The sequence below is a fragment of the Pteronotus mesoamericanus genome, unplaced genomic scaffold (assembly GCF_021234165.1).
Source record: "Pteronotus mesoamericanus isolate MK-2021 breed Mesoamerican mustached bat unplaced genomic scaffold, CSHL_Meso_final contig_74, whole genome shotgun sequence".
NCBI lineage: Eukaryota > Metazoa > Chordata > Mammalia > Chiroptera > Mormoopidae > Pteronotus > Pteronotus mesoamericanus.
The window spans coordinates 21,497,883-21,511,250 of record NW_026555247.1 but is presented as its reverse complement, the minus strand read 5'-3'; positions in this window follow the sequence as shown (position 1 = coordinate 21,511,250).

Below are 13,368 nucleotides of genomic sequence, written 5' to 3'. Positions count from 1 at the left end.
TTTTTAATGTATTGCTGGATGCGGTTTGCCAATATTTTGTTGAGGATTTTAGCATCTATGTTCATCAGCGAAATTGGCCTGTAGTTTTCTTTCTTTGTAGGGTCTTTATCTGGTTTTGGGATTAGGGTGATGCTGGCCTCATAGAAAGAGGCTGGGAGTCTTCTCTTCTCTTGGATTTTTTGGAATAGTCTGAGAAGGAGAGGGATTAGCTCTTCCTTAAATGTTTTGTAAAATTCTCCTGTGAAACTGTCCGGCCCTGGGCTTTTGTGTGCTGGGAGTTACTTGATCACTGCTTCAATTTACCCAGCTGTTATTGGTCTGTTCAAGCTTTCTGTTTTTTCCTCCTTCAGTGTGGGAAGATTATACTTTTCTAAAAATTTGTCCATTTCATCAAGATTTTCAAATTTCTTGGCATATAATTGTTCATAGTAGTTTCTGACAATCCTTTGTATTTCTGTGGTATCAGTTGCTATTTCTCCTCTTTCGTTTCTGATATCATTAATTTGGGTCCTCTCCCTTTTTTTCTTGATGTGTCTTCTTAAAGGCTTGTCAATTTTATTTATCTTTTCAAAGAACCAGCTTCTGGATTGGTTGATCCTTTGAATTATTCTTTTCGTCTCTATGTCATTCAGTTCTGCTCTAATCTTGACTATTTCCTTTCTTCTACTTGCTCTGGGATTTATTTGTTGTTGTTTCTCCAATTCTTGAAGTTGTAGTGTTAGGTCTTTTATTTGAAATGTTTCTATCTTTTTTAGGTAAGCTTGTATTGCTATGAACTTCCCTCTCAGGACTGCCTCTGCTGTGTCTCATAGGTTTTGGACTGTTGTCTGTTCATTTTCATTTGTTTCCAGAAATTTTTTGATTTCTTCTCTTATCTCATTATTGACCCATTCATTGTTTAATAGTCTACTGTTCAGTCTCCATGAGTTTGCAAGTTTTTGAAGTTTCTCTTGGAGGTTGATTTCCAGTTTCAAGCCCTTGTGGTCTGAGAAAAAGTTTGGTATTATTTCAATTTTCCTGAATTTGCTGAGGTTTGCTTTGTGTCCTATCATGTGGTCTATCTCTGAAAAACTGCCATGAACATTTGAAAAGAATGTGTATTTTTCTTCTTTGGGATGTAAGGTTCTATATATGTCAGTTAAGTCTCTTTGATTCAGTGTGTCATTCAGCACGACAATATATTTATTAATGTTTTGTTTGGAAGATCTGTCCATTTTTGACAGTGGGGTGTTGAAATCCCCTACTATCAGTGTGTTGCTGTCTATATCTTTTTTGAAGTCGTCCATCAATTTCCTTATAAACTTGGAGGCTCCTATATTGGGAGCATATAAGTTTACAATGTTTATGTCTTCTTGATAGATTCTTCCTTTAAGTATTATAAAGTGCCCCTCTGGGTCTCTTTTTATGGCCTTTGTTTTGAAATCTACTTTGTCTGATACAAGTATGGCAACCCCGGCCTTTTTCTCTTGCCTATTTGCTTTGAATATTTTTTTCCATCCCTTTATTTTCAATCTTTGTAGGTCTCTTGCTCTGAGGTGGGTCTCTTGTAGGCAGCATATGTGTGGGTCATGTTTTCTTATCCATTCAGCTACCCTGTGTCTTTTGATTGGCGCATTTAGTCCATTTACGTTGAGAGAGATTACTGATAGAAACTTACTCATCTTTTCTTTTTGTACCTATGTTCTTCTCTCTCTCATTCTTTTCCTTCATCTTCTTAAACCAGTCCCCTTAGCATATCTTGGAGTGCTGGTTTGGTAGCGATGTATTCTTTTAGCCTTCTCTTGTCTGGGAAACTTCTATTTTAATTGAGAGACTTGCTGGGTAGAGCAGCCTTGGCTGTAGGCCCTTGCTTTTTCATGACTTGGAATATTTGTTGCCATTCCCTTCTGGCTTGTAGTGTTTCTGCTGAGAAGTCAGCTCCTAGGCATATCGGGGTCCCCTTGTATGTTACTTTCTCCTTCTCTCTTGCTGTGTTGAGGATTCTCTCTTTGTCTTTGATAGTTGCCATTTTAATGATGATGCGTTTTGGAGTGGACCTCTTTGAGTCCCTCTTGAGTGGGGTGCTCTGTGCCTCCTGGATCCATGAGAGCCTTTCTCTCCTCAAATTAGGGAAATTTTCCATGATTACTTTTTTGAGGAGGTTCTCTATCCCTTGCTCCTCTTCTTCTCCTTCCGGTATCCCTATTATACGGATATTATTGCGTTTCAGGTTGTCCTGCATTTCCCTAAATGCCTCTTCATTCTTTTTGAGCCGTTTTTCCATTTCTTGTTCTTTCTGGGAGCTTCTTTCTACCTTATCCTCCATCTCACTGATTTGATCCTCGGCTTCATCCAGCCTGCTTTGGATTCCTTCTACTGTGTTCTTCAATTCAGAAATGGTATTCTTCATATCCTCTTGTGTCTTCTTGATAGTTTCTATGTCCTTTTCCAGGCTGATATAGTTTGCTGTAAGATCCTGATAGTTTCTCTGCAGTTTCTCATAGTTATCTTTGAGCTGGCTGAGCTCATTGAGCTTCCTTAGAACCATTGTTTTGAATTCAATATCTGATAGTTCCCTTGCCTCTATTTCATTTGGCTCTCTCTGTGGGGAGTCCCCTTTTCCACTATTTGGGAGGAATTTCTTTTTCTTCCCATTTTTGTGAGAGTCTGTTGTTATTTACTTATTTATTTATTTATTTATTTTTGCTTCTGCTTCAATTGGGCCGTCTAGATTTTCTGACTTTGTGGATTAAACTTCTATGGTAGTAGGTGGGTCTTTTTATTTATTTATTTATCTATTTATCTATTTATTTATTTATTTATTTTTTTCCCTTTACTTTCCTTTCTGGGCCTGCCTCTGATGATGTCAGTTGTTGACCCTATATGACCTTGGGTTGTTTGTTTGAGCCTTCCAGGAGTCTACTGTCTGTGTCTGACTCCTGCTTGGTGTAGCTCTGTGACCCCTTTGGTCAGGAATGGACCATTTCTGTGGATCGCTCTGCACTCTCACGCTGGCTCCTTGAGCACGCTCCCCTGCGTGGCAGGATCCCCCACCTGCCTGGGCTTGCATGTGCTTGCCTCAGCCCAGGAGGTTCCTCGCGACCTTGCATACTCATCTGTCCCCCCAGGCCAGTGGGCACCCTGGCACTGGTCTGTTTAGGGTCTTCTATTGTGTGCTTTCCTCGCTTTTGGCTCTCTGGGTGCGTTGCTTGCCCTTGCCAAATGGAGACTACAGAAATGGGAGGAAGTCAGCTCCAGTACTCTCCGGTTAATCCTGTCTCCGGTCTCTCCTCCAGGGACTCTGGGCAGCTCTGTGGCCCCTTCCGCCTTGGATCTACTAATTCTGTGAGCTGCTCCGCAATGGCAGGCCGGGCAGGTCAATTTACACCTGCCCTCGCTGCTCTGCGCACTCCCTCACAGGCCATATCGGTGCCAATCTGTGGGAGGCCTTGCTGGCCCTTGCGAGCCCTTGCCAGCCCGTGTGGGTCCACACACACGCTCGCCAACCCTCACTGACCACTGGACACAAGTGTGCGTGCCTGCACTAGGTGTTTTGGGGGAGTCTATGTGTGCTTTTCGGCTTTTGGCTCTTTGGGGGTTTGGCCTCTTCCTGCACAATGGAGACTATGGCAAGGAGAAGGAGTCGGGACTCCCTGGTTCCTCCTTCTGTTCTTTCCCCAACGCCTCCATCTCCAGTCTCTCCTCAGGGGTCTCCCAGCCAGTCTGCACTCAGACCCCCAGCTCACATGCACAAGCTGTGTGCGGAGTGCACAAAAAGCAGGTTAATTGATTCCCTTATGCCTGAGCGAGATGGTAGCTGCAGAGTGGGACGTGCATTATCACCGGAGCTCCACCGGCCACTGTCTCAGTTGTCTTCACAAAGTTTTCCTCACCAGTCTTTTCCTAGGCACCAGCCCACCCTGCTGCTGCCTCTACCCAGAGATCAAGGAGGGTGGCTGCCACTGCAGTTTTTGCATTGGCCCTTTAAATGTCTCTCTGCATCCCCAGCTACCTGTCTCTGGCAGAGAGTGCCCCTAAGCTTTTTGGGGTTGCACTCTGTGTGTATTTTCTTGGTTTTAGCTGCTGTAGTTTAGGGGTCCCTGTTGATGATTCAGACCCCATTCTTCTCGGGGGGAGCTAACTGGCCGTTTCAATGTCCCTCTGGTGCTAGTGCCCGTGGGCACCAAGCCCACCCTTTCGAGCCTCTACCGCACTTCTCACCAGTTGGGATGTGTGAGTCGAATCCACTGTCTGTCCGCCGCTCCAAGGCTCCTCTCCCACTATCGTTCCATTGTTTTCCAGGTGATTACTCCACTATTTAGTCACAATTCCAGTTTGGTCTTGTGGGGAGGAGGTCAGTGTGACTCCCATTCACTCCTCCGCCATCTTTCCTCTCAAGATTGTTTTCTTAATTTCCTTTTCTATTCATTATTGGCATATAAAAATGCAACTGATTTCTGGATATTAATTTTGTATCCAGCTACTTTGCTGAATTCATCTATCAGTTCTAGTAGTTTCTTGGTGTACTCTTTGGGGTTCTCTATGTACAGTATCTTATCATCTGCAAATAAAGACAGTTTTACTTCTTCCTTTCCAATTTGGATGTCCTTTATTTCTTCCCCTTGTCTGATTGCTATAGCTAAGACTTCCACTACTAAGTTGAATAAGGGAGGTAAAAGTGAACATCTCTGTCTTTTTCACGATCTTAGGGGAAATGCTTGTAGTTTTTGCCCATTGAGTATGATGCTGGCACTGAGTTTGTCATATATGGCCTTTATTATATTTAGGTATGTTCCCTCTATTTCTGCTTTGCTGAGAGTTTTTATAAATGGTTCTAGTTTTTATCAAATGCTTTTTCTACATCTATTGATATGATCATGTGATTTTTTCCCTTCATTTTGTTTATGTGGTGAATCAGATTTACTGATTGTGAATGTTGTACCAACCTTGCATTCCTGGAATAAATCCCACTTGGTCATGTTGTATGATCTTTTTTTATTCATTCCTATATTTGGTTTGCTAATATTTTGTTGAGGATTTTAGTGTCTATGTTCATCAGGGATATTGGCCTGTAATTTTCTTTTTTCATAGTGTATTTACCTGGTTTGGAATAAGATAATGCTGTCCTTGTAAAATAAGTTTGGGAGTCTTCCCTCCTCTTGAATTTTATGAAATAGTTTGAGAAGACATTAGTTCGTCTCAGAGTATTTGGTAAAATTCAACTGTAAAGCCATATATCTGGTCCAGGGCTTTTGCTTGTTGGAAAGTTTTTGATTACTGCTTCAATTTCATTAGGTGTAATCTGTCTACTCAGATTCTCTGATTCTTCCTGTTTTAGTTTTAGAAGATTGTATGTTTCTAGGAATTTATCTATTTTATCCAGGTAGTCCAGTTTGTTGGCAGACAGTTGTTAATCATATTTTCTTACAATCCTTTGTATTTTTTGTGTGTGTGTCCGTTGTTATTTCTCCTATTTCATTTTTGATGTTATTTCTTTTGGTCCTTTCTCTTTTTTTCTTGATGAATCTGGTTAAAGGTCTCTCAATCTTGTTTATCCTTTCAAAGAATCAGCTCTTGGAGTCATTGATTTTTTGTATAATTTTTTTAGACTCTATTTCATTTATTTCTCCTCTGATCTTTATTATTTCCTTCCTTCTACTCACTTTGGGCTTTGTTTATTGTTCTTTTTCAAGTTCCTTTAAGTGTAAAGTTAGATTATTTGAGCTTTTTTTTTTTTTTGAGATAGGCCTGTAATGCTATGAATTTCCCTTTTAAGATTGCTTTCCCAGTGTCCCACAGCTTTTGGATTGTTGTGTCCTCATTTTAATTTGCTTCAAGGTATCTTTTGATTTGTTCCCTAATCTCATTGTTGACCTACTCATTGTTTAATAACATATTATTTAGCTTCCATGTCTTTGCATGTTTTTCAGTGTTCTTCTTGTGATTGATTTCTAGTTTCATTGCATTATGGTCAGAGAAGATGCCTGATATGATTTCAATCTTCTTAAAGTTACTGAGACTTGTTTTGTTTCCTAACATGTGATCTATCCAAGAAAATGTTCCACGTGCACTTTGAAAGTATGTATATTCCACTGCTTTGGGGTGAAATGCTCTGAAGATATCAATTAAATCCTTTTGATCTAGTGTGTCATTTAAGGCCATTGTCTCCTTGTTGATTTTCTGTCTGGAAGATCTATCCATTGAAGTCAATGTGGTGTTAAAATCCCTGACTGTGACTGTCAATCAGGTATTTCTGTCAATCTCTCCCTTTATTCCATCAAGATTTCCTTTACATGTTTAGGTGCTCCTATGTTGGGTGCATAAATGTTAACTAGGGTTATATTCTCTTGTTGGATTGTTCCCTCTATCATTATGTAGTGTCATTTTTTTGTCACTATAGCCTTGGTTTTAAAGTCTATTTTGTCAGATATAAATATGGCTACCCAACTTTATTTTCTTTTCCATTTGCATAAAATATCTTTTTCCATCCCTTTACTTTTAGTCTGTGTGTACCTTTCTTTCTGAGATGGGTCTCTTGGAGACAGCATATATATGGATCTTGTTTCCTTATCTATTCAGCTACCCTCTATCTTTTGCTTGGAGCATATAAGCCATTTATATTTAAGGGGATTATTAATAGATACATATGTAGTGCCATTTTATTGTTAGACTGTTTTCCTCTGTTTTTTTCCCCTCTGTTTCTTCTTTTTCTTAAAGCAAGCTCTTTAACATTTATTGCAGTATAGGTTTGATGTTAACAAACTCCTTTATATTTTTCTTGTCTGGGAAGCTCCATATTTTTTCTTCAATTTTAAATAATAATCTTGCTAGGTAAAGTCGCCTTGGTTGTAAGTCCTTGCTTTTCATCACCTTGACTATTTCATGCCACTCCCTCCTGGCCTGAAATGCTTCTGTTGAGTAATCAGATGCCAGTCTAGTGATGCTCCCTTATAGGTAACTCCCTGCTTTTGCCTTGTGTTTTTTAGGATTCTCTCCTTGTCTTTAAGCCTTGTCATTTTAATTATGATGTTTGTGTAGATCTCTTTGGGTCCACTTGTTTGGGAGTCACTGAATTTCCTTGGCTTGCGTGACTTTTTTCTTCACTAGATTAGGGAGGTTTTCAGTCTTTATTTCTTCAAGTAGTTTCTCAATCCCTTGCTCGCTCTCTTCTCCTGGTATTCTGATTATGCAGATATTGTCATGTTTCATGTTGTCCAAAGTATTTCTTAAGACTCCTCATTTTTTTTTTTAATTCTTATTTCTTTCTGCTGCTCTGCCTGAGTGTTTTTTTCTACCATGTCTTCCAAATCACAGATTCAGTCCTCTACTTCATATAATCTAGCATTTATTCTTCCCAGTGTATTATTTATTTCAGATATTGCATTCTTTATTTCTGACTGGTACTGTCTTATAGTTTCTATGTTTTTATTCATGCTTTTGAGTATCCTTATAATCATTACTCTAAACTCTATCTCTTGCCTCCAGTTCTCCTGGAGAATTCTCTTGTTCTTTCATTTGGAATCTGTTTCTTTGTCTTCCCATTTTGGCTGCTTCTCTGTATTTTCTGCCTTAGTCATTAAGCTAATCAGCTGCTAAACCGATCAGTTTGTTAACTTAATCAAGTTGTAATCAGCAACCTGGCTTAAGCTCCACAGGATGGGGCAGAATAATTCCTGTGGGCAGAGCTATTGCTACCCTCAGGCTGATGCCACTTGGGAGGAAGTGCTCTGACTGAGAAGCATGGCTTCTGAAGTATGGGGAATGAGTAAGCACAGGGATCCTGGTGGCTATTCCTTCCATTCTCTTACCAGAGCCACCCACCCCCAAATTACCCTCAACATCTGTCCTCTCTCTGCTGGAGCCAAGGGGAAATGCCTACAAATGAAATTTTGTGTATTGGTCTTTTAAGAGGCTCACTGTGTCTCCAGCCATCACTCCCTGTCACACAGAAACCCTGCTACTTTTCACAGCTGGATGTTATCTGGGTTCCTTTCTGGCTCTAGTACTGTAAGCTGAGGAGCCCAACTTAGGGTTTAGACCCCATCCTTCTGTGAGGAAACCACCTGGCCACTGAAATATACCCTCAGAACTTCAGCTGCTGCCCATGGGAGTCCAGCCAGTCCTCTCACACCTCCTCCACACTCCCTGTCAGTCTTGTGGTGAAGTGATTTCTTTTGCTTGTCCATGGTTCTTTCCAGCTGGTGTCCAGCTGGTTATTTAGCATGATTTCTCTACAGTTTAGTTGTAGTTCCACATTGGTCTGAGGAGTGAGCTAGTGTAGCTTCCACTTATTCCTCCACCATCTTGGATCTCAATAAATAAAATCTTAAAAAAAAAAAAATAGGCCATCCCTGTGCAATGTGGCAACTGTAATAAAAAACTTTAGACAAGAGATGCAAGATCTTTCCCTTATTTTGAAACTACAGAAATAAGTCTATTTCAGCCATGTTTTTTCATAAAATAATTTTTCCAGATAATTTTAAAAATATATTTTTTATTTTAATGAGAAGCTTTTATGCCATTTACACTGGAGACAGGGAATAACACATCCAAACTGAAGAGTCCATGATTAGAGTCATCTGCATTGTTGCAATATGTTTTGAAATATAGGTTTTAAAATAAGGACAATTTAAATAGACTAGTAGTAGACTCATTCAGTAATGCATTCCTGAACCCTACTTCTGGAAATGGTGAGATACTTGGGTCAGAGTTGAAGAAAGTATAGATAAGAATGAGATGCAAGAAGGCAAGTGGTAGGGATATTCAAGGGAAGTTCCTCTTCTGGCATCCCAATATATAAACAATATAATCATAGAATTTTAGCTTTAGAATTACTATCAGAAAACATTATTTAGCTTTTTCATTTTATAGCTTGGAAAACTGAAACAGATTTGCACATGTTTCAAGAGCTTATCAATGACAACATAAGTCTGTGCTTTTTTTTCCCCTTTGACTCTAAATCAAGTGCTTTTTGTCAGTGAATGGAATTATTATTGTGCTACTTACTGTTGCCATTAAGTATGATGAGTATCATTGTGGACAAAAGAATAAGTAGGGAACAGGTTACTATCTTAAAGACTTTTCTTATTTGGATTGTTTAGAAAGGGATACAGTACAGTTGATGCTTAAACAATGTGGGATTTAAGGGTGAAAACCCCCACATTGTCAAAAGTTTTCATGTAACTTTTGACTGTACAGTCAGCCCTTTGCATTTAAAGATTCAGCCACCCAAGGACTGAAAACAGTATTTTCCACTTATGGTTGTGAAACTGCAGCTGGGTATGCAAAAATACTGTTTGTAATTGGCAGTTCATTGAATCTGCAGATGCAAAACTGTGGATACAGGGGTTAAGACCAAATGAATGTTTTAATTGAAAAAAAAATCTGTGTGTAAGTTGACCATGAGCAGCTCAAATCCTTGTTGTTTAAGGCTCAATTATATAGACTTAAGAGATTGTTGTGCTTTCAGTTGGTAAATCTGAGAGAAGTTCATTGAAGGTTGTTTTGGGAGATGTGGAACTTGCAGAGGTGAGACCTGCGCTAGCTTTAGAGAAGGGATAAGATTTGAACTGGCAGGTGGTAATTGAAGGAGAGTGCATTTCAGGCAATAAGGATTTGCATTGCCACAGGAAGAACCTCTGACTGCAGGGAACATTCATTTCATTCTTTACAATAGTTTTGATATTCTTATTTTAATCTATGTGAATAACTTTAGAAGAGTTACTTAGCCACTCTGGTCCTCCAGGGTTTTTTAGCAGCAAGAAGGAAATAACAAAGCAGGGCTCCATTACAGGGAAACCAGGAGGCATCCTGAATATGAAACATTATAAAGGGCTTTAGTCACATAAAGGGGTAGGAGAATATGCTCCACAAAATTCTGCAGCCAGAATTTCAAAGCATCATTGTTGCCTAATGATGGTTTTAGCTTTGCTCTTGGTGGATGTATCGTTGGAGGTTTGCAACTGAAAAAATATCTTTGTTATGTTTTGCCTGGATCAAAGCACACATAAAGCCTGATAGAATGGGAAAAAAGGCAAAAGATACAGGCGAGTGCCTCAGCATGACAATGATCCACCCTCAGGTTTTTGCTAATGCCCTAACCAGTTTAAATGTTCTGAAGCCTTTGTAAGTTAGGACTGAAAATCCAACAGAATTACCATATATCATATCCAGAATGGGTGCTCATGCCTTACTGGAGATCAGAGTTGCTACAGATAGAAAGACCAATTCTTTGAGCCCTTCCCGAATAGGGCATGAGGCCAGGTCCCCAAAGGAGAGAGATTTGTTAGATGAAAAGTGAAACTGCAAAGTGTTGGAAGATTGTAAGAGAGGGTAAAGATAAAGCAATCTGTTTAAATAATAATGAGTCTGTGTAACAAAATCCAGACTTTTAGGTTTTAGGTACATGATGAAGAAGTTTTATGAACAGATGAAATTATCTTAAAAAAATCGATGATTTGCATATAAGTGATATTTTTAATGAAAACTACTAGAAAAACCTTTCTTAAAATGAGTGAGGTTAGTATTTCTGTTAACATTGGGCAAAGGGACAACTGCCTGTTCTCCTGAGCTGTAGTTTCTAATGGCACCCACACACACTGAAGATTATCGTTTATCATAATTCCAGATAGAAATGAAAGCCAGGGCTGTTACCATTAGTGCTATAAATGCAACCAAACCTAGAAGAGTCATATTGGGAGTGAGAATATTTGATGTGTATTGCTTGTATTATTGACATCTTCTTCTTTAAAGAACTAATTAATGTCCAGTTCTTACCTTTGACTTTCTCACTCTTCTCTTTACCCTTCTCAACAATTCTCTCAAGGTCTTCTAGCAATATCATGTTGTTTTTTTTCTTCCTTAAAGGCCAATCCTTTTTTGGGGTCCCAAAGTCCCTTTGCTACATATAGGCTGTGTATAATAACACAGATGGAGAAGTAGAAAATTTAGTTAAGAAAAGATACATGGTTTTTGAGCTCCAAAATTAAAACACACATACACATGCACCCCTAATTTGATTGACTTGTTCTTTCTTGCTGGAACGACTATGTAATAAAATTCAACTGCATTACAACCTACTGAGGGTAGACAAAATTTCCTTATGCTTTCATTTTATTTCTACTTCATTTTATTTATACCCCACTGCCTCAATATTTAGCACAAAATCTTATCTTTAGAAAATGCTTAACAAATATAGGTTGACTGAATAATTATTCTTTTTTTTTTTACCAAGTTGACTGGTTTATTAAATTGCCATAGGCATGGAATAGCTGGGCCTTTCAGTGGAGACACAAGGAAGCTCTCAGGGACCATGCCATAATTATCTTTATCTTCCTTCTCTTTATTAACTTCATGCTCTGTGCTTCCTATAGGTAGATGCTTTATTTCTGTTTATTGAATAAAAATACTTTCTATTGTTGAGCGATAGCTCCTCAATTAAGTTCCATTATGTGAAATTTTACCTCCAGATTAAATTTAAAAACAAAACAAAATTGTTGCTATATGACCTGACCTTTTAGTATTGAAAATCTAATATAATAATAAAAGGTTATTTCCTTCAGGGTGTATTATCTCTCTAGCCAGATGCTCATTGCTACATACACAACAAGCTCCTTCGAGCTAAAAGGTTCTCCCTTACGTGGATGGAGAGAAAAATGAAAACCACTTACCTGGTCAACATTATTTCATAGGGTGCTGAGGAATAAATCAGGCCTGGCATGACCTTCATTGAAATTGCAGATTTATTTACAGAGGTTTGTGCTGATCGCTTTATCTACTGGAGGCTCCATTTCCCCTTGGTGACTCATAAGTAATGTGGTTCACGCAAACCTGTGTAAATAAAGCTAATATTTCAAGGGCGGTCATGCTATACACTCTTCCCCTGAGAATAGATGATGGCTGACTGCTGGGCTGATATGAAATTTATCTTGTGAGGGAGAAGTGGGATGTGTGGCCCAGAGGGCCATATCCAGGGTATGTGGGTACTAAGAGAGACTGAGGTACACTGGAATTTGTGTTGTGTGTTTCTGCTTACAGGGAAAGATTAACAAAAGAAAACAAAAATTCAAGTCAAGTCTCCAACAGTCTACAAAGTCATCATTGATTTTTCTCAATTTATTTGTGTTTATTTTTTTCCTTTAAATGACTAAATCCAGTGGTCTTCCCAGAAGAATTTGGACCACCAACAAAATACCAACCAAATATATCTTTAAGCTGGTCTCCTCTGTCAATTCCTCTTCTTCTTTTCTTTTATCCTACTTTCATTCCCTCACTACAACTCTCTTTCCCTGCCCTCTAGCGTATTTTGCAAGGGTTTCTTGCATATAAGTAGTTCTTTTTCTCCATTTCTACTTAGGCCTCTACAGTCAGCAGCGCTCACAATTTACTGCTTAGAGGCTTCTCCATATGTATCGGAGAAACATCTAGCCACCTATATGCATGTACATGGTGAATGGAAGGCTTTTGAAAAATAAAAGCAATGTTCTCTTTGTAAAATGTTTGTGTAAAATATAAAATCCTGTGCTCTAGGATTTCTTATCTCTGCTTTATAATGTATGATTGTATTAAATGTTATAAATATTATTGACTAAGATGTCTAAAAGGAAGCCAGATAATGGTATTAGAATTAATCAAGAAGCACACATTGAGCACATTCTATGGCCTCAGTATGTTGCTAATTGATATGCAAGATATTGATCTTGACCTCATGTAATTTACAATATGTTTGGAGAGACAAGATTAATACTCTGCAAAAAGGCAAGTCTGTATAAAATAGGTTGTGTAGTATAAACTTTAGTAACATTCAAAAGACATATTGTAGTCATGCCATTTTCCTTAAAATCATCCTAGGAGATAAAGTCCGGACTCCTGTACAGCTCTTTGATCCACAAGAGCTTTGCGACCTGGTTCCAGCTCATCCAACCATTTTTCCTTCCTGCCCAAGAAACTCTATATTCCAGCTTTACTGGACACATCCAAACTATTATTATATTTATCTGGGGATGAGGGAGCTAAAGATAAATAACTTGTATAAGGTCATAAGGCATATTAATTATAGTCTTTTCCAAATATATTACCTTATTACCTGTGCCTTCTCTCAGCTTGGAATACCTTCCACCACCATCTCTGATTAGCAAATATTAGTGTCTCAGTTCCTGTAAGAACCTGTTGAGTTGTTCCCTTCTCTGTGCTCACATGTAGGACACTTGCTTCTACCCTGCTGCATTTGAAGTCATCTCTGTATCACACTCCCCTTGCTATACCATAAGTTTTTTTAGGGGAAATGTTGTGTTTTATTCACTGTGGATTTTCTAGTACCCAGCATCAGAATGTTTTATGGGTGTTTAAGGGTGAATGAATTACCACCCTTAAAACACGATCTCCTAAATG